The 21,194-nt window shown below is 45.1% G+C and overlaps 1 pseudogene across 1 annotated transcript; it reads left to right on the top strand.

Moving 5' to 3' along the window:
• Positions 1-1,681: 1,681 nt before the first annotated feature.
• LOC125533215 (disease resistance protein RGA5-like) lies at positions 1,682-18,777 on the top strand (annotated as a pseudogene). The gene is made up of 6 exons (XR_015613984.1): positions 1,682-1,685; positions 1,935-2,167; positions 2,339-2,440; positions 2,670-3,302; positions 4,197-5,267; positions 17,935-18,777. The product of XR_015613984.1 is annotated as a disease resistance protein RGA5-like (transcript).
• Positions 18,778-21,194: the final 2,417 nt, after the last annotated feature.

Here is a 21,194-nt window from a genome sequence, read left to right as displayed (position 1 = left end):
CATTCACGCGCATGTCGCATGCACGCGCCGCCGTAGGTCGAGCCAGACCATACGCTTCAAGCACCACAGAAACTCCCTGGCACCCACTCGCCTACTATGCTGGGCCAGCCCATGTAGATTTGGCATTTTATTTCCCCATGGTTCGCTCGATAGCATTAGAAAAAAAACCGAAAACAAACGCACAAAAGGAAAAGAATATGCATTGAAAAAGTTTCACAGATTTTTTTAAAAAGTTCATTAATTTGAAAAAAAATCATTAATTTTAAAAAGTTTATAATTTTTTTAAAAAAAGTTCATCAAATTTGATAAAATTTTGTTGAATTTTAAAAGTTTATCAATTTTTTTAAAAAGATCATTGATTTTTTAAAAATTCATCAATTTTGAAAAAATTCATTGTATTTAAAAAGAATTAACTGAAAAAGTTCATCAGTTTGAAAAAAAATCCGTTGATTTTGGAAAAAATGCATCAAAATTGAAAAAAGTTCATCAACTTGAGAAAATTGTGCATTTTGAAAAAAAAAGTAAAGAAAAAGGGAAATAATATGAAAGAATGGAAACAGAAAAAAACAAATAAACAAGTCTAGAAAAAAACATAACAAATAAAGAAAAAACCCAGCTATGGAAAGTATCATACAAAAAAGGAGATATATTATCACAAGATGTGGTCTGTGTGGTTGGTTAGTGCACATTTTTTTAGTCATTCTGAAGACATTTTGTGCAGCATCATGCTGATATAACCAGCTGATGTGGTAGTATGCTAAGTTTGTAATGCATTGTACACTAGACTTTGCATTGGTTTGCATTGCTGAAGAAAAGTTCAGACTTTGGCGGGTGTTAAGTTACCGAAAGGCAAAAATGTTGATTCATGCCAGCCAGTTATGAAAATTCAACTGCAATTGAACATGGCAGTTCTAATTCAGTTTATGAGGAAATATGACTGTTGAGTTTCTGACTTATCTGACTTGATAAGTAGTAGTATTTGATTTGTTGGTGAAAAGCTTCTTATTAGCACTAACATTTAGTCTACCCATGTGATTAACTTGTGATGTAGCAGCAGCTTGGTTGGGGTTAATTATGTATACATGATACACAACAACTGCAGATGTGCGATGGAAGTAATTTCAAGAACTGGGACTTGTTCAAATTGGCCAGCCTCGTGTCTATATTCATTAATCTAAGACTGTTGTGTGCAGGTGTAGATCCATGATACATCAGCCTGAAGCTGAAAGTAGAATATATCCACGACGCTGGTGTCTCACTTAACTAGGAGGTATAACTAGCAGAGAATAGATCCGCGACGCCGGTATCTCGACGCTGTTGTTAGAACCCTAGTTGAGAATTTGAGTGGAGGCATAGGTTTGCTTCCGCAAGAACTAAAATATTTATAAAGCGCAAATAATATGGCCGAACCAAAGACCAATGCCGGATCAAGAGCAGAAAATAGCTAAGCCAAGGAAGGAACCATGGGACCTACTGAACATCTTTCTCAAGAAAAAAAATTATGTTACTCCCGTGGTTTTAAATTTCACTTTCAGAAATATTTCAGCACCTACTAAAGAATATTTAAAATAAAAATATTTGAATTCTTGTGTACAACTGAAATGACTGAAATATTTTGAAGAAAGGTTAATATTTTAGTGCCTAGATGAAAGACGGTGAAATCTCCGTGAAAGCGAAAACCATGGGTACACTGCAGTATGTGCTTACGTGATTTATTTGAAGTTTATTTTAGTGCGTGGGCTGGGCTGGGCTGGGCCGTGCGTGATAACGTGTGGTTGTGGGCCTGGTTCACGGGGCATCTGTCTAAGTCGTCGTCGTCAACCTCTGAACAGTCCCGGGCCTCTTCGCCGGTCGTCGCGTGAGTCGTCGAGCTCTGCACAGAAATACTACTCCCGTGTCCTCACTCACTTCCAGCACTCCCCACTCTCTTCTAGGGTTCCTCCGCTCCCGCCGCCCCTACCTCCTCATCTCCTTGCTCCGTTGCTCGTCGCTACTCCCGCCGCCGGCGCCGCCCACACAAGCCAGGATCCGCACCCGCTTCCTCATCTCCCCACTCCCGCCGCCGGTGCCAGATCTGCTCGCCTCCGCCTATTCCCCGTCTGCCTCCTCTCCTTCATCCGTGAGGAGCCTTCCCCAACCTCCCGATCTGCTTCATCCGCCACATCAGGTAACACATCGATCGACCACAGCCTGCATCTATCGATCTCCCCCGACCGCCTCCTGCTGGAGGCGCCGTCGTGAGCTCTCCCTGCGCCGGTGACGCGGACATGCTCGTCGTCCCTCGCGGAACCAACAGCAACAGCCACATGATGATGTCCACCGTGCTCCGTGTTGGCAGGTTTGTGCTGGGAGAGCTCACGACGGCGCCGCCGTTTCCGTGAGGGTCGTCGTCACCGGCGCATGGAGGAGTCGCCATGGGATAGGTCGCGATGGCGCCGAGGTCTGATGCAGCGGCGAGCCAGCGAGAAGATCGCCGTGTTCGTTCTCTTTTCGTTAGATGGAAAGTATCGATCGGATTGATACTGTATCGTACGAATACTGCAATATCTAGTTGATGTACGTACCAACTAATTAGGGAATTAGGCTCGCTTTAAGATGTGTGCCACTGCTGACGTGTCAAAATCCGAGGAGGGGCCTCAGGAGGGAGGCTATGAGGCCCCGTCCCATAGGATTTTCTTCCGATCGATCCAACCGTCAAGGATTGGAGGGACCATGTTAGAGAGATGTCATACGACATAGAGAATTGTATCGATGACTTCATCCGACAATCTCGAGCTGACGATGCCAAGGGGGGCTTCATCAAGAAGACTGCTCGGCGCATTAAGAAGTTGCGAGAGCGTCTTCGGATAGCCGACCGGATGGAAGAGCTCAAGACTCTTGCCTTGGAGGCAAACACTCGGCGCCAAAGGTATAATATTGATGATTGGAAGCCCACCACCAGCACCGTGGCTTTTGACCCACGAGTGAGAGCGGTGTACCAGGAGGCGGATACTCTCGTGGGCATTGATGGCCCAAGGGAGGAGGTTGCCACTATTTTGATGGATGCTCGAAAGAAACTCAAGGTGGTGTCGATTGTGGGCTTCGGTGGTCTTGGTAAAACTACACTTTGCCAAGCAGGTGCATGACAAGATTGGCTCGTTGTTTGACTGCAAAGCATTCTTTTCAGTTTCGCAGAGGCCTGATATGACTGAGCTGCTCAACAATTTCCAGTTGAAACTAGGGATGAGGGATCCCGATACATCTCGCGCTCGCAAGGTTGAAGACATCATTGAAGAGCTAAGGCAACATCTGAAGGAGAAGAGGTATTATTTGCACACGCTACTCGTGTTAGATTTGAGCTGAATAATTGGATAGTAGATATTTGGTATTGTTGGTTTTTATGCATCCAAGATCCATGCTTGATGTTTGCCTCTTTATGTGTTTATGACAGAGAATTAGAAAGAAAAATGCAAAAAAAAACATTTTTAGAAAAGACATATTGGAGTACTGATATATCCATCCGGTGTCATAAATGCTAGGGTATTAGAAACATGTTGCTCCCATCTGCCTTTCGTGAGAATAGGTTTTTTTATTTTTGAAGAGAGGGTCTAGAATGCCTACATGACCCTTGTGTGCTAAACAAGTTTGAATTTTTAATGCATTATTCAGATTTACGGTTAAACAACCACTTCATACTTTTTGTGTGAAAATAGTTAATCCGAAGATCGATTTATGAGGTCACATTTACATATACAGTACTGATTTTTGTCCATTCATGCGAGATTTGTGACTGTTTTTATCTTTCTGTTTTGCGTATTTATGATACACATGGACAATATACATAAACTCTTTTGCAGAAATGCAATCATTAAAAAATCTCGATGTAAGTTTTTGTAATATTTTCTATACGGTGTAAAATTTGCTAGGTGTATATTGGAATTCTTTCGGTACTCATCCATGCCTTCAATAAGGAGAGTACTTCTGAAAGAAAAGTTCTGGAATGCCTATGCAATCCTTATGTGCTAAATGATCAAATGCTTTTGGTGTTATTTTTCCATTCATTATGATAATTCGTAGCTTCTTTGAGAAGTTCCTATATCATTTTTGTTGTAAAGAGTATTTGCTCGAACCTTTTTTTTCCAATATGTTGATAATTTCGTCCATAATTTAATTATGTTCAACTGTAATGTAATTAACCTCTGCAAACATTTGAATAGGTACCTGATTGTTGTCGATGATGTGTGGGATCAACCAACATGGAGTGCCATTAAGTGTGCTTTTCCTGAAGATATTAATGGAAGTAGAGTAGTAGTTACAACACGAGTGGAAGACGTGGCTGCAGCAGCCTGTCAGAATGACGGCGAGGGCATCTACAAAATGGAACCCCTTAGTGAACAAAACTCAAGAATGCTATTGTTGAATAGAGTATTTGGGTACAAACATATTGTCCACCCCATCTGAAAGAAGTTATGGCTGAGATTTTGAAGAAGTGTCATGGATTGCCACTTGCAGTTATCACAATAGCTAGCCTATTAGCCAATAAAGAAACGTCAAGGAAGAGCTGGGAGAGCATAAGGGATTCTTTGGGTACCCAGCTTGCCACAAATCCCACCTTGGAAGAGATGAAGAGTATATTAAACTTGAGCTACATGCATCTTCCTGCTCATCTGCGGGCATGCTTTTTGTACTTTGGTATGTATCCCGAGGACCGTGAAATCTGGAGGGACGATCTTGTTCGGCAATGGTTAGCTGATGGCCTTGTCAGTAATTTGCATGGGCATGACCTAGAGGATGTTGGGAGGAGTTATTTCAATGAGCTAATTAACAGAAGTATGATTCAGCATGGTATGATATGCTGTGAAGAGGTGGTGACATGCAGAGTACATGACATGATGCTGGATTTGATCCTAAGCAGGTGTGATGAAGATAACTTTATAAGTGTGGCATACAATTACATTGACATGGCAAGACTGCATGGCAATAAATACAAGGTTCACCGGTTATCTCAGAGTTATGTGGCCAGTGGTGGAGCAACTTATGCCTCAACTATTGATGTTGGCCTATCACAAGTTCGATCATTTGCACTGTTCGGGAACCCCATGCCTTCTCTTTTGTTGTTCAAGTATCTCCGGGTGTTGAGAATTGCAGAATACAACCCAGATGGGCAGACCACACTTGACCTCACTGCTATTTGCCAATTGTTTCTGTTGAGGTATTTGCATGTTACTATGTCATGTTTCGTACAGCTACCTGCTAAATTTGAAGGGCTTGTTTACTTGGAGACACTGATAGAAAAAGAGCCTATAGTCCCGGTTCGTAAGGGCCTTTAGTCCCGGTTCCGGAACCGGGACTAAAGTGTCGGTACTAATACCTCCCCCCTTTAGTCCCGGTTCAATCCAGAACCGGGACTAAAGGCCCTCCACGTGGGCAGTGCGCAGAGCCCAGTCAGGAGACCCTTTGGTCCCGGTTGGTGGCACCAACCGGGACCAATAGGCATCCACGCGTCAGCACTTCTGTGGCTGGGGTTTTTGTTTTTTTTTTGAAAGGGGGGGGGTTGGGGGTTTTGCGGGGTTAATTTAGGTGTTTCATATATTGTGTTAGCTAGTTATAATTAATAGAGAGAAGTGTCATCTCTTATGTCCGTGCTTGGTCGACGCTACGTACTATACATACGTATATAGAGAGGACTAGACACGCTAGCTAGCTAGTAAGCAAACGAAGGAAACAGAAGATCGTCATGAACATATATGCATATATACAGAGAGAAGTGATATCGACCACCTCTCCTTCTCCGAGAGATTGGTCGAACAACAAGTTCTCGTATATCTATCTGACACTACCGGCTACATATATACAATAATTATCTCTTACAAATATAATCATACGGACTCAGGGTCCACATAGAATTCTCCGTCTTCAGGGATCACGTGGTCAAGAAAGAATGCCGCCAATTCCTCTTGAATTGCTCGCATGCGAGCTGGTGCTAGGAGTTCATCCCGCTTCCGAAACATCTAATTTGAAGAAGGGGGTGAATGAAACTCAACACAAATGATGGTAATAAAATAAAATTGTGAATGTTGTTATTTACGTACTTCATATTGTTCGTTAGAGTACCCGCCCCGCTCACAGGTCGTGTGGCGGATGGACTCGCAGATGTAGTATCCACAGAAATCATTCCCTTGTTCCTGCCACAACCACTTTACAAGAAATAGAGGTCAATCAAACTGATAAGCAAGAATGCTAAATGGTATTGATGAAACTAGCGCTTGAATCACTAGGAGATGCGCGGAACATGCTACTATAGTACTTACTTTCGGGTGTCTAAATTCCAGCTCCTTCGGCAGTCCTGGAACTGTTTTGGTGAATTTTCTCCAAACCCTGCCGGACAAAGAAAACAATTACTTGATATCAGGAAATGAACAAAGTTGCTGATATGGTGGATAATGATCGATTTAACTTACTTCTTGAGGATTTCAGTCATGTCCGCATACTCCTTGGGATCTTTTCGTTTAGAGTCCAAGACGGTTACTACTCCTTGCTCAAGCTTAATCTCTAGGAGAATATAGTGGTAACTGCACACACATGCATAACTCATCAATTACATTACTATAACCTTGACTAATATATAAGGGAAACCGAATACGCACAAGACAGTAACACTCACCTGAAGTTGTAAGGAAAGAGTATTATATCTTTGTTTTGATTTATTACGAACGATCGTAGCAAGCTGGCCTCGGTAGCTGCGGCATGAAGTTTAACCTGAGTTGCATCTATGAGATATGTGTTAATGAACCCAATATCACCGACTTGTCTTTTCTTCAATTCGACGATCTTCAATCTGCATAATATAGTGAGGATGATTATAAATACATGCAATGAAAGAGCTAAGCTATATAGAGAAACTTAATGACAGATGTAGTACTACTTACAGACAGTAGCAGGCGACCGTTGTTTTATCGAGGGCTAATTGATTGAAAAACTGATAGAACTCCTCAAATGGAACAGGCAACAGATCAATTCCAACGAGGTCATGCTCCGGTTTAACTCTCGCATACAAAGTACTCCTCCCCCCAGAGTCTCTGCAGATTTTGAAGTACCAATCATGCAATCTTCGCATCGTCGTTGATAGAGATCTTTCATCTTTGACGAGAGGCTTCCCGTACTCGTATCTTTGTATCTGCACGTCCATGGGTTCATAATGTACTTCGTCGAGCAGGTAATCTGCAAGATTGCTATAACCGGGCACCATCCTCGGATCATTATCGACGTTGTGGCTAGGCACCTTGAGCGGGGGGCACGGTTGCTTCGCTTGTTCGCCGAGCTGGGCAATTTGTTTCCCAGCTCGTTGTTCTTTCAGCCTTTGATCACTGACAGTACTTCCCGACCGCTCCGCTTCGGCAAATTCTTTTCCAATAGTGCGGTCATAGTTTCCTTTCGGCGGATCAGACTTCGGTGGTTTTGTCAGGGCAGCCAGAGTGCGCTTCACTTTCACCCGATCTACCTTCTCCTCCGGAGGTGGATGTTTCTTTGCTTTCACCCCTTCAAAAAATTTCTTCACTTCTTCTCGCGCGATCTCGGCGTTCTCCTCCTGGGTCCTCTCGTATGGTAACTTCTCTGGAGTCTTCAGAGAAGGACCGAATCTGTATGTCCTCCCGCCTCTGGTTGTACTGCTAGACGCCGACCGAGCAAACATAGCGGTTGTCTTCTTTACTTGCTTAAGCGGCGGAGGAGAAGGACTACGACGCGCCGGAGCAGCTGGAGCGGCGGCAGGTCTCTTCCGCCCTTGCTGACGAGGCGGAGAAGGAGGAGGCTGGCTGCTCGGGCGCGTCGGCGCAGGCGGAGAAGGAGGCGGAGTGCCGCCACGCGCCGGAGAAGGAGCCGGCCGAGGGCCCTGATCGTCACTCGCCGGAGGAGGAGGCGGTGGAGGCGGAGTGCCCTGACTCGCCGGAGGAGGAGGAGGAGGAGGCGGAGGCGTCCAGTTCGGAAGGTTGATGAGCTCCTTCCGCCATAGGCATGGAGTCTTCAAAGCAGACCCCAGCCGAGTCTCCCCTTCACCGGTAGGGTGGTCAAGCTGGAGGTCCTCAAATCCCTCCGTTATCTCATCCACCATCACCCTAGCATATCCTTCTGGAATCGGCCGGCAGTGAAAAGTTGCGCCGGGTTCAGTAGGATAAACAGAGCCAACAGCCGCCTTGACCTTCAAATTCATCCATTGCGTCATAAGGTGGCAATTTTGAGACTCCGTGATAGCATCCACGGGATAGCTGGCAGGAGCGTCAAGGCATGCTCTGGCTGAAGCAGCTCGGTGGAAGCCACACTGCTTCTGCGCTGAGATGGCGGGGTAGCTTCGGGGGAGGCTTCGGCAGTACGTTTGCTGCGATTTGCTTCTCGTTCCTCTATCGCGTCCACCCTTGCTTGCACCGCCTGCATTTGGGTCTGCTGCACTTTTTTCCTCCTCTCATGGGATTTGTAACCGCCTGCGTCCGGAAACCCAACCTTCCACGGAACGGAGCCTGGCGTGCCTCGTGTCCGTCCAGGGTGCTCAGGATTCCCGAGGGCCATTGTGAGCTCGTCGTTCTCTCTGTCTGGAAAGAACGTCCCTTCCTGCGCTGCTTCGATATACTGCTTAAGCTTACTGACTGGTATGTCCATTTGATCGTTCATCCAAATGCACTTCCCTGTTTCAGGGTCCAGGGTTCCGCCAGCCCCGAAGAACCAAGTCCGGCAACGGTCTGGCCAGTTATTTGTCTCTGGTTCGATCCCTTTATGAACCAAATCATTCTCACTCTTGGACCACTTAGGCCGGGCTACGAGGTAGCCACCTGACCCCGTGCGATGGTGAAGCTTCTTCTTCGCAGCATTTTGCTTGTTTGTCGCCGACATCTTCTTACTCTTTTCTGATGTCTTGTGGGCCACAAATGCGGGCCAGTGATCTCTGATCTTCTCATATCTGCCCTTGAATTCTGGTGTCTCATTATTTTCGACAAACTTATTCAGCTCTTTCTTCCACCTCCTGAATAGTTCTGCCATCCTCTTCAGAGCAAAAGACTTGATTAATTTCTCTATAACTGGGTTCTCTGGATTATCCTCAGGCGGTAGGGTGAAATTTGACTTCAGCTCAGTCCAAAGATCATTTTTCTGCATATCATTGACATAAGACACCTCAGGGTCTTCTGTAGCCGGCTTAAACCATTGCTGGATGCTTATCGGGATCTTGTCCCTAACCAGAACCCCGCACTGAGCAACACATGCGCTCTTTGTCCGGAGGGGTTCAATAGGTTGGCCGTCGGGCGCGATTGCTATGATCTCAAACTTTTCATCCGAGCTCAACTTTTTCTTCGGGCCTCGTGTCTTTACCGAAGTTGTGCTTGATTCGGAGGGCTAGAAAAAAGAACAAAGACTTAATTAATATGTGTACATACTAAAACAATGAATGCATCAATCATCTAGTCAGCATAGGCTTAACTAATATATATACCTGGCCGGACTCGGTTCGGTCACCGGAGCCGTCATCACGGTCTCCTTCTTGCACCGGCATTGGGTCACCGGAGCCGTCCTCATGTTCTTCTTCTTGCACTGGCATTAGGTCACCGTAGCCAGCTTGTTCACCGTCTCCTTCCAGACCATCGGTTTCGTTGAGAAACAACGAGAGGGCATCACTTCCTTCTGCGATTATGTCCCTCAACAACGCTTCTTTTGTTGCTTCGTCTAGGGCGGTGTCCATAGTTTCTACAAATATTTACAACATGGCAATTATTATTCAAACATGACGGATGGATATATTAGTGCCAAAGGTAGAACTAGCTACCTAATCATAGTAAGCTATCGGGAGGGGGTATATATCGACAACGACGACACTACATCATGTTCGAGAGGATCGCCGAGGGGTCGGGAGGTTGCCTAGTGTCAAAGGATTCAACAAAACCATGTCTTCATCATTAGGCGAAAGTAACATGTGCATGATGGTACGAAGCTCTTCAAAGTTGTTCTGGAACGGAGTCCCAGATAGGATAATTCGCTTTTTGGTACAAAGTTCAGCAAGAGCCTTCCGAATATCGCTATTTGGAAGGCCTTTGCTGAATTCGTACCGAAAAGCGGATTATTCTATCCGGGACTCCATTCCAGAATAACTTTGCAGAACTTCGTACCAACATGCCCTGGTTACTTCCGGCTAATGATGAAGGCATGGATTTCTTCAATACTTTGACACTAGGAAACCTCTCTCGGCCCCTCGGCGATCCTCGACCCCTCGAACCCTCGACGACCCTGGAACCCTCGACCCCTAGACGACCCTCTTCTTCCTCTCATGTTCGAGAGGATCGCCGAGGGGTCGGGAGGTTGCCTAGTGTCAAAGGATTCAACAAAACCATGTCTTCATCATTAGGCGAAAGTAACATGTGCATGATGGTATGAAGCTCTTCAAAGTTGTTCTAGAACGGAGTCCCAGATAGGATAATTCGCTTTTTGGTAAAAAGTTCAGCAAGAGCCTTCCGAATATCGCTATTTGGAAGGCCTTTGCTGAATTCGTACCAAAAAGCGGATTATTCTATCCGGGACTCCATTCCAGAATAACTTTGCAGAACTTCGTACCAACATGCCCTGGTTACTTCCGGCTAATGATGAAGGCATGGATTTCTTCAATACTTTGACACTAGGAAACCTCTCTCTACTTCCGGCTAATAAGAAGAAGAAGAAGAAGAAGAAGAAGAAGAAGAAGAAGAAAAGAAGAAAAAAAAAAGAGGAGAAGAAGAAAGGAATAGTGGAGAAAAGAGAAAATAGAATATATTCTATTTTCTCTTCTTCTCCACTATTCCTTTCTTCTTCTCCTCTTCTTTTTCTTCTTTTTTCTTCTTCTTATTTATTTCTCCTCTTCTTTTCGGTAGAGGAAACCCTAAATAGCTAGCAAGTATCGTGGGTGTGAGATACATGTGGCCTTCGGTGTCAGACACTACATCCACGTCCCACAAGTGATGTGGGCGTCGAAGCCCGCGCCACTTGTGGGATGTGGGTGTAGTGTCCGACACCGACGGTACATGTATCTCACACCGACGATACGTTCTATTTAGGGTTTCTCATCTACCGCTCCTCGACCTCTCGACGACCCTCGTTCCCGATAAAATAAAGAGGAAGAAGAAGAAGAAAAAAGAAGAAAAGAAAGAATAGAGGAGAAGACTTCCTCTTCTTCTCCCTCTTCTTCCCCTTCTTCCTCGCCTCTCTCATGAATGTCCGACGTTCTCGACCCCCCCCCCTACGTGTCGAAGAAAATAAAGAAGAAAAAAAAAGAGGAGAAGAAGAAAGGAATAGTGGAGAAGAAGAGAAAATAGAATATATTCTATTTTCTCTTCTTCTCCACTTTTCGTTTCTTCTTCTTCTCTTCTTTTTCTTCTTTTTTCTTCTTCTTATTTATTTCTCCTCGTCTTCCTCTCCCCTCTCGGCGACCCTAGACCCCCTCTCGACCCTCGACCCCTAGGCGACCGTCGACCCCTCTCTTTTTTTCTTCCTCTTCTATTTTATCCTCTTCTTCCTCTACCGCTCGGCGACCCTCGACGACCCTCGTTCCCGATAAAAAAAAGAGGAAGAAGAAGAAAAAAAGAGGAGAAGAAAGAATAGAGGAGAAGATCATCTCCTCTATTCTTTCTTCTCCTCTTTTTTCTTTTCTTATTCCTCTTCTTTTTTTATCCTCTTCCTCCTCTCATGTTCGACGACCCTCGACCCCCTCTTCTTCTCCCTCTTCTAATTCATTTGTTCATATGAATATACAAACATTTTCATATTTACAATAATTAATATCACCAAAAAAAATCTATGAACAGAAAAAAATACTAATTTTTCTAATCCTAATCTTTTGCATATATACATCCACATAGATATATACACGGAGAACATATGTATACATATATATATATATAATCCTAATATTCTTCTCCCTCTTCTAATCCTAATCTTTTGCATATATACATGAACATAGATATATACACAGAGAACATATGTATACATATATATAAAAAACAAGCATATATATATATATATGAAAAAAAGCATATATATGAAAAAAAATGCTAGCTAGGGCGCCGGCCGGACCAGAGGAGGACCGCGGAGTCGGCGCGAGGATGGCGACGGGGCAGTGGGCGCGCGCTTGGGGTAGGAGACGCGGGCGACGACGACGGCGGGCCGGGGCGGCGGGCGTCGGGCAAGGGGCCGGCCGGCGCGGGCGACGGCGAGGGCGGGACGGGGCTGTGCGCGTCGGGGCAGGGACGAGGGCGACGGCGACGGGGGCGGGCCGGGGCGGCGCGCGTCGCGGGCGACGGCGACGATGGGCGCGGGCGACGGCGACGATGGGGGCGGGCGGCGTCGGGGCAGCCTGGCGGCGTCGGCAACTGCAACTGCAAGATGAGAATGAAAAATTCCAAAGTGTGGCCTTATATAGCAGAGGCTTTAGTCTCGGTTCGTGGCAGCAACCGGGACTAAAGGTGGGCATTAGTCCCGGTTCCTGCCACGAACCGAGACCAATGGCCTCTTTTCGGCAGCCCAAAGGGCGGGAAGCGAAGCCCATTGGTCCCGGTTGGTGGCACCAACCGGGACTAAAGGGGGGCAATGGTCACGGTTGGTGCCACAAACCGTGACCAATGCACCCTTTAGTCCCGGTTGGTGCCACCAACCGGGACCAATGCCCTTGTGCGCCCCGCGCCCAAAAGTTTAGTCCCACATCGCTAGTTGACAGCGCCCAACACCAGTTTATAAGCTCTGCTGCCTCCTCCCTCTCGAACTCCTCTGAACTGCAGGCCTATGGGCCTAATTTGACACTGCTTTGCTTGTGGGCCTATTGGGCCTTCTGCGGGCCTGAATCCTGGCCCATGTAGGGTTTCTAGTCGTATTCAGGCCGTGGAGGCCCAGTAGGTGGCATTTTTTTTGGTTTTTTCTTTTTTATTTCTACATTTTTTTGGTTTTTTATTTTTTTTATTTCTACTTAAAACTAAATACTTACAGTTTTTTAGTGATTTCTTTTTGCTTTTAGGTCACAAAAATTATAAACTTTCTGTTAGTGCCATTAGTTTTAAATTTTAAATAGTTTAAATTTGAATTTTTAAAAATTTGTGTGAATCACTAGTTTATGAATAACTTTACTATAAAATTAGAATTTTTTTTCTATTTATTTTTTATTTCTACTTACAACTAAATACTTACAGTTTTTTAGTGATTTCTTTTTGCTTTTAGGTCACAAAAATTATAAACTTTCTGTTAGTGCCATTAGTTTTAAATTTTAAATAGTTTAAATTTGAATTTTTAAAAATTTATGTGAATCACTAGTTTATGAATAACTTTACTATAAAATTAGAATTTTTTTCTATTTATTTTTTATTTCTACTTACAACGAAATACTTACAGTTTTTTAGTGATTTCTTTTTGCTTTTAGGTCACAAAAATTATAAACTTTCTGTTAGTGCCATTAGTTATAAATTTTAAATAGTTTAAATTTGAATTTTTAAAAATTTGTGTGAATCACTAGTTTATGAATAACTTTACTATAAAATTAGAAATTTTTTTCTATTTATTTTTTTCTTCTTTGCTATTTATTTTTTATTTTAGGTCACACAAATTATAGTTTGATTTTAGGTCACATAAATTATATTCTTTTTGCTATTGAAGAATATTATAGTTTTATTTTAGTTGATCATAACATAATATTTTAATTGATTGTTTTTATTTTCATAAAAGTTCTGTAGTTCATTCTGTTTGCTATTAATTCATTCTTTGAGCTAAATGACTCTGAAATTGGAAAGCATTTCAAAATGAACTCTGAAAAGGTTGAAAGTTGGCATGGTCTCATCATTTCACCCACATAGCATGTTCCAAAAAGTAGAGAGGGTTACGACAAAAACTTGATGCACTTCGTGTACAAAATGGACAATCACTTTCGAAGTATCAAAGTTTCGAACCATAAGACATGAAAGCATTTCAAATGAACTCTGAAAAGGTTGAAAGTTGGGATGGTATCATAATTTCACCCACATAGCATTTGCTTATTGCGGGAGAAAGTCTTCACTTTTTCTTCGCTTGTGTCATTTGCTTATTGCGCCATAACCATGGATAATCTTCATTGTTTATCAGGATGCTTGGGTCAGCCTTGACATTGAAGGGAGGAATTTCATGAAACTTTTCATAATCTTCAGACATGTCTGTCTTGCCGTCCACTCCCAGGATGTCCCTTTTTCCTGAAAGAACTATGTGGCGCTTTGGCTCATCGTATGATGTATTCGCTTCCTTATCTTTTCTTTTTCTCGGTTTGGTAGACATGTCCTTCACATAGATAACCTGTGCCACATCATTGGCTAGGACGAACGGTTCGTCAGTGTACCCAAGATTTTTCAGATCCACTGTTGTCATTCCGTACTGTGGGTCTACCTGTACCCCGCCGCCTAACAGATTGACCCATTTGCACTTAAACAAAGGGACCTTAAAATCAGGTCCGTAGTCAAGTTCCCATATGTCCACTATGTAACCATAATATGTGTCCTTTCCGCTCTCGGTTGCTGCATCAAAGCGGACACCGCTGTTTTGGTTGGTGCTCTTTTGATCTTGGGCGATCGTGTAAAATGTATTCCCATTTATCTCGTATCCTTTGTAAGTCAATACAGTCAAAGATGGTCCCCTGGACAACAAGTACAACTCATCACAAACAGTGTTGTCACCTCTGAGACGTGTTTCCAACCAACTGCTGAAAGTCCTGATGTGTTCACATGTAATCCAGTCGTCGCATTGCTCCGGGTGTTTGGAGCGCAGACTGTTCTTGCATTCATCGACATACGGGGTCACCAAGGTAGAGTTCTGTAGAACTATGTAGTGTGCTTGAGACCAAGAATATCCGTCCCTGCATATTATTGAGTCTCTTCCAAGAGTGCCTTTTCCAGTCAGTCTCCCCTCATACCGCGATTTAGGGAGACCTATCTTGTTAAGGCCAGGAATGAAGTCAACACAAAACCCGATAACATTCTCTGTTTGATGGCCCATGGAGATGCTTCCTTCTGGCCTAGCGCGGTTACGGACATATTTCTTTAGGACTCCCATGAACCTCTCAAAGGGGAACATATTGTGTAGAAATACGGGCCCCAGGATGACAATCTCGTCGACTAGATGAACTAGGACGTGCGTCATGATATTGAAGAAGGATGGTGGGAACACCAGCTCGAAACTGACAAGACATTGCGCCACATCACTCCTTAGCCTTGGTACTATTTCTGGATCGATCACCTTCTGAGAGATTGCATTGAGGAATGCACATAGCTTCACAATGGCTAATCGAACATTTTCCGGTAGAAGCCCCCTCAATGCAACCGGAAGCAGTTGCGTCATAATCACGTGGCAGTCATGAGACTTTAGGTTCTGAAACTTTTTCTCTGGCATATTTATTATTCCCTTTATATTCGACGAGAAGCCAGTCGTGACCTTCATACTGAGCAGGCATTCAAAGAAGATTTCTTTCTCTTCTTTTGTAAGAGCGTAGCTGGCAGGACCTTTATACTGCTTCGGAGGCATGCCGTCTTTTTCGTGCAAATGTTGCAGGTCCTCTCGTGCCTCAGGTCTATCTTTTGTCTTCCCATACACGCCCAAGAAGCCTAGAAGGTTCACGCAAAGGTTCTTCGTCACGTGCATCACGTCGATTGAGGAGCGGACCTCTAGGTCTTTCCAGTAGGGTAGGTCCCAAAATATAGATTTCTTCTTCCACATGGGTGCGTGTCCCTCAGCGTCATTCGGAACAGCTAGTCCACCGGGACCCTTTCCAAAGATTACGTAGTGTAAATCATTGACCATAGCAAGCACGTGATCACCGGTGCGCATGGCGGGCTTCTTCCGGTGATCTGCCTCGCCTTTGAAATGCTTGCCTTTCTTTTGACATTGATGGTTGGTCGGAAGAAATCGGCGATGGCCCAGGTACACATTCTTCCTGCATTTGTCCAGGTATATACTTTCAGTGTCATCTAAACAGTGCGTGCATGCGTGGTATCCTTTGTTTGTCTGTCCTGAAAGGTTACTGAGAGCGGGCCAATCGTTGATGGTCACGAACAGCAACGCCTTAAGGTTAAATTCCTCATGTCTGTGCTCATCCCACGTACGTACACCGTTTCCATTCCACAACTGTAAAAGTTCTTCAACTAATGGCCTTAGGTACACATCAATTTCGTTGCCGGATTGCTTAGGGCCTTGGATGAGAACTGGCATCATAATGAACTTCCGCTTCATGCACATCCAAGGAGGAAGGTTATACATACATAGAGTCACGGGCCAGGTGCTGTGATTGCTGCTCTGCTCCCCGAAAGGATTAATGCCATCCGCGCTTAAAGCAAACCATACATTCCTTGGGTCCTTTGCAAACTCATCCCAGTACTTTCTCTCGATTTTTCTCCACTGCGACCCGTCAGCGGGTGTTCTCAACTTCCCATCTTTCTTTCGGTTCTCACGGTGCCATCGCATCAACTTGGCATGCTCTTCGTTTCTGAACAGACGTTTCAACCGTGGTATTATAGGAGCATACCACATCACCTTCGCAGGAACCCTCTTCCTGAGGGGCTCGCCGTCAACATCACCAGGGTCATCTCGTCTGATCTTATACCGCAACGCACCACATACTGGGCATGCGTTCAGATCCTTGTATGCATCGCGGTAGAGGATGCAGTCATTAGGGCATGCATGTATCTTCTCCACCTCCAATCCTAGAGGGCATACGACCTTCTTTGCTGCGTATGTACTGTCGGGCAATTCGTTATCCTTTGGAAGCTTCTTCTTCAATATTTTCAGTAGCTTCTCAAATCCTTTGTCAGCCATAGCATTCTCTGCCTTCCACTGCAGCAATTCCAGTACGGTACCGAGCTTTGTGTTGCCATCTTCGCAATTGGGGTATAACCCTTTTTTGTGATCCTCTAACATGCGATCGAACTTCAGCTTTTCCTTTTGACTAATGCATTGCGTCCTTGCATCGACAATGACCCGGCGGAAATCATCATCATCGGGCACATCGTCTGGTTCCTCTTGATCTTCAGCAGCTTCACCCGTGGCAGCATCATTGGGCACATCGTCTGGTTCCTCTTGATCTTCACCAGCTCCCCCCATTGCAGCATCACCGTATTCAGGGGGCACATAGTTGTCATCGTACTCTTCTTCTTTGCCGTCTTCCATCATAACCCCTATTTCTCCGTGTCTTGTCCAAACATTATAGTGTGGCATGAAACCCTTGTAAAGCAGGTGGGAGTGAAGGATTTTCCGGTTAGAGTAAGACCTCGTATTCCCACATTCAGTGCATGGACAACACATAAAACCATTCTGCTTGTTTGCCTCAGCCGCATCGAGAAACTCATGCACGCCCTTAATGTACTCGCGGGTGTGTCTGTCACCGTACATCCATTGCCGGTTCATCTGTGCGTGCATTATATAAAATTAAGTGTCCAAATTAATAGAAGTGTACAAATCTCGAGGAAAATGGAGCTTGAAGGTCGAGCTTCGAGAGGAGAAAGCTTAAGTAGTGTGGCTCGGGCATTCCATCGAACACCTCATGTGCATAGGAGGTGAGCTAGAGCACCACAAAGCCCTCTCCCCCTCGGCCAGAAAAAACAGAGCACTGTGCTCTGCTCTTGCGCGAGGGGGTATATATAGGCACCTCATTGGTCCCGGTTGGTGGCATGAACCGGGACTAAAGGGGAGCCTTTGGTCCCGGTTCAAGCCACCAACCGGGACCAATGGTGGTGGGCCAGGAGCGAGGCCCATTGGCCCCGGTTCGTCCCACCAACCGGGACCAAAAGGTCCAGATGAACCGGGACCAATGGCCCACGTGGCCCGGCCGGCCCCCTGGGCTCATGAACCGGGACCAATGCCCACATTGGTCCCGGTTCTACACTGAACCGGGACTAATGGGCTGAGCCGGCCTGGACCATAGCCCTATTTTCTACTAGTGAGACATTGGACATGCCTCGTGCCCAGCTCAAGAGCACCCCCTTAGATATAGCCCAATTGCCTCAGTTGTCATATCTTGATATTCGGATGGAAAAATTCATGTGTGAATGTATTGGGAATATGAAATCACTGCGCACTCTGGTAATAGATGGTGATGGGTTGTCCATGAAGGAAGTGAACTCAGTGAAGGTTATTATGGGTCTCGGAGAGCTGACCAATCTAAGGAAACTGCAGATCGGAGTGAATGGTTGGGAAAAGCCAGAACGTGATGCTTTCGCCAGCTCCCTTGGAAAGCTCCGTAACCTCAAATGTCTCAAATTCACTAGTGGCTATACTCATGAAGATAACGAGCTGGCCTCATTATCCAATCCTTTTCCGCATCTCGAGGAATTTATCAGCGCCCCTAGATGGATATTCCGTAGAGTTCCCGTATGGATGGGTGGTCTAAATTGCCTTCGCATCCTGGAGCTGCGTGTGATGGAGGCGTCAACTCAGGATGTCAATCTTCTTGGAGAGCTTTCGTCCCTCGTCGTACTCTGGCTCATGACGTTAAATATCCCAAAAGAAAGAGTTAGATTGGGCATGGGACTGTTCCGGGTTCTGAAGAGCCTCACATTTTGTGCTATGGAAGGTGTTGGGGCTTACCTAGGGTTCAAGGCGGGGGCCATGCCCAACCTACGAGACCTCAAAATCTCCACATGGGGGGAACACGATGTACCAGTTGGCCTGGAGCACCTGTTACGCCTTGAGAAGATCGTTCTGGATGGGGCTCGCACCGGTGATGCCATAGTGTCTGCGTTCAGGGATGCTTTATCAGCACACCCAAATCACCCTTTCGTTCACACCGCTTTTTAGTTGATTTCTGGTGTCGAAATGCAGTTTGTATTTGTCATTCTGTTTTACCAGCGGTGAGTTGCTTAGCAGGCCTTTCAGTTAGTGATGGGCATGCGGACTACTCCCTCTGTCCCATAATATAAGAACATTTCTCAAACTATATTAGCTCAAAAAACGTTCTTACATTATGGGACGGAGGTAGTAATTTGGTACCATGTAATGTAATCTTATCTACCTCTGCATATTAATTTCCGCATGCATCGTGAGGGTTACACCGAACTGAACTTTGCCTATGATTTCAGTAGTGGAATGTGCATGATTTGATATATTGTGTGATGACTGGATTGTGTGTTACTACTGATGACACTCTATTGAGTTGACAGTGACTAGAACACATGATCTTGACCCATGACACAACTAGTTCGTTGCAATCAGCTTGCAAGGTCATGAAGAACTAACTAACGGTGGCAATAGAACTGTGTTTGCTCAACTACGCAATGGGCAGGTTAGTTAATTAAGTGTTTCGTTAAGAATTTTCTCATCGCGAGGCCACCTTCAGGCACGACCATCGCTAGGTCATCCTCAGCCACCTCCATCTCTTGCCCATGGTCAGCCACCACCATCTCTTGCCCATGGTCAGCCACCACCATCTCTTGCCCTTGGTCAGCCACCACCAGCGCTAGGTCATCCTCAACCTGATGCCCATCGTCATCCTGCAGCTCCTCATCCCCACTCTGCTCATCTTCTCCCGCACTCCAGTCCAGATCATCCTTCTTGTTGTCTATGCTGCTGCCAGAATCGCTGCTACTTTCGCTACAGCCAGAATCGCTGCTGCTTTCGCTACAGCCATAGTCGATGTTGCTTTGGCTATAGCCATTGTCGCTGCTGCTGCTCTCATTACCTGTCCAAATGCAACAATGACCATTAACAATCGATGTGAGACAAAGCCAAATGTAGAGGAATACGAAGAGGCAGAACGTACCGGCATCATAATCTTCAGCGTAGCGCATGCGACACATAGTCGCGTTGAACACCTTCACGATGAGCATGGTGGCGTCGTCGTCGTACCTGAAGAGAACGAAATACCCCAGCCGCAGGTCGTAGGCACGGTAGAACTTCTCCCACCCACGAGGCAAGTACATGTGGCCCTCCTTGATCACCAACTCCACATCCCATAGCCTGCGAAACCCGCTGCCGGCCTGTCGCAGCTTCACATTATTTGGCGGATCTTCACCCATCAGCATGTTCATTAAACTGTCAGGCAGCCTCTGCAGTTTGGGACAATGAGTGATGTAGCAAACAACAGATATCATAATGAGATGGGTGAAGGGGAGATCTCTCGTTTTATATACCTGCGTCATGGATGATACTGAAGTCCCAAGTATGATAGTGAAGAACTCGGAAGCATCCAACTCGTACTGCGGTGTCGCAGAGCGGCGGTGGCTGCTTCCCGCCATCTCTGATAAGCAGCAGAAGAGATATTTTTATGATACAAGAAGAAAGCAGCCACAACTACAGTAAAATAAAATATCCCTGCTATTCTTTTTTACATAAACATGTAATTAGTCAAGACAACTTCTCTCATATTTTTAAACTTCCATTTATTTTAATCTATGGTAGAGACATGACATCATCACTCCAGAAAAAACCAACAAATATGGCATCAGAAACATATGTGCCACCTGTCAGAAAATATAGAAAAGAAAGCACATAGTTATAAAGATTAGTATTCGAGACTTTGTAGCGAGCTCTGGTTTCTCTTAATGGCAATTTGGGCGAACCTAAAAGATATGAATTCAACAGGGGACCTCACAAGCTTTTTATTGAAACGAGCTCAACTATGAAGCTTCCATATAGCCGCAAGCCCAACAATTTGAACATTACGGCTACTACTACGAATAAATTTAGGAATACAGTCAAAATATCGGGGACAGAATTGGCACACAGGGTTCCCTGTCCATTTCCTTTTTACCATATTGTCCTAATAGGCTACATGCTGGAAAGAAATCAGCTTCGTTACTTTGGCATGTGAAATGTAGTTACAATACTCTAGCATCTACCACAGTTGACTGCCTAGAGCATAGTGAAGAGAATTCATTGGGGCATGAGAACTAATAACTCGCAGCGTCGAGGGAAGCAAATCGTTGACTCAGACATCACGAATTTTGTAACTGAACTCGAAGTTAACTTGAGCTCCTGACCATGTGATGGCATAGGATTCTGAAACTGAACACCGACCAGATCCATGCCAGCACCACACAACACGTGGAGCCAAAAGTTACGGGGTCCTCTAAGTATGCAGAACTCTACAACTACTAGAAGAAGATAACCGAATTACCCTATGAAAATGAACCAGACAAGTCTCAAGTGATTTGCTTCACTCAAGGATAAACCTGCTACGCTACGTCCAAAGCATAGTCAAAACTGACAATCTGCTC

This window comes from Triticum urartu, chromosome 1A, assembly GCF_056163025.1.
Source record: "Triticum urartu cultivar PI428250 chromosome 1A, HENAU_Tu73, whole genome shotgun sequence".
Classification (NCBI taxonomy): Eukaryota; Viridiplantae; Streptophyta; class Magnoliopsida; order Poales; family Poaceae; genus Triticum; species Triticum urartu.
The sequence above is the reverse complement of the archived record's forward strand: the minus strand, read 5'-3'. Positions and strand labels throughout refer to the sequence as shown.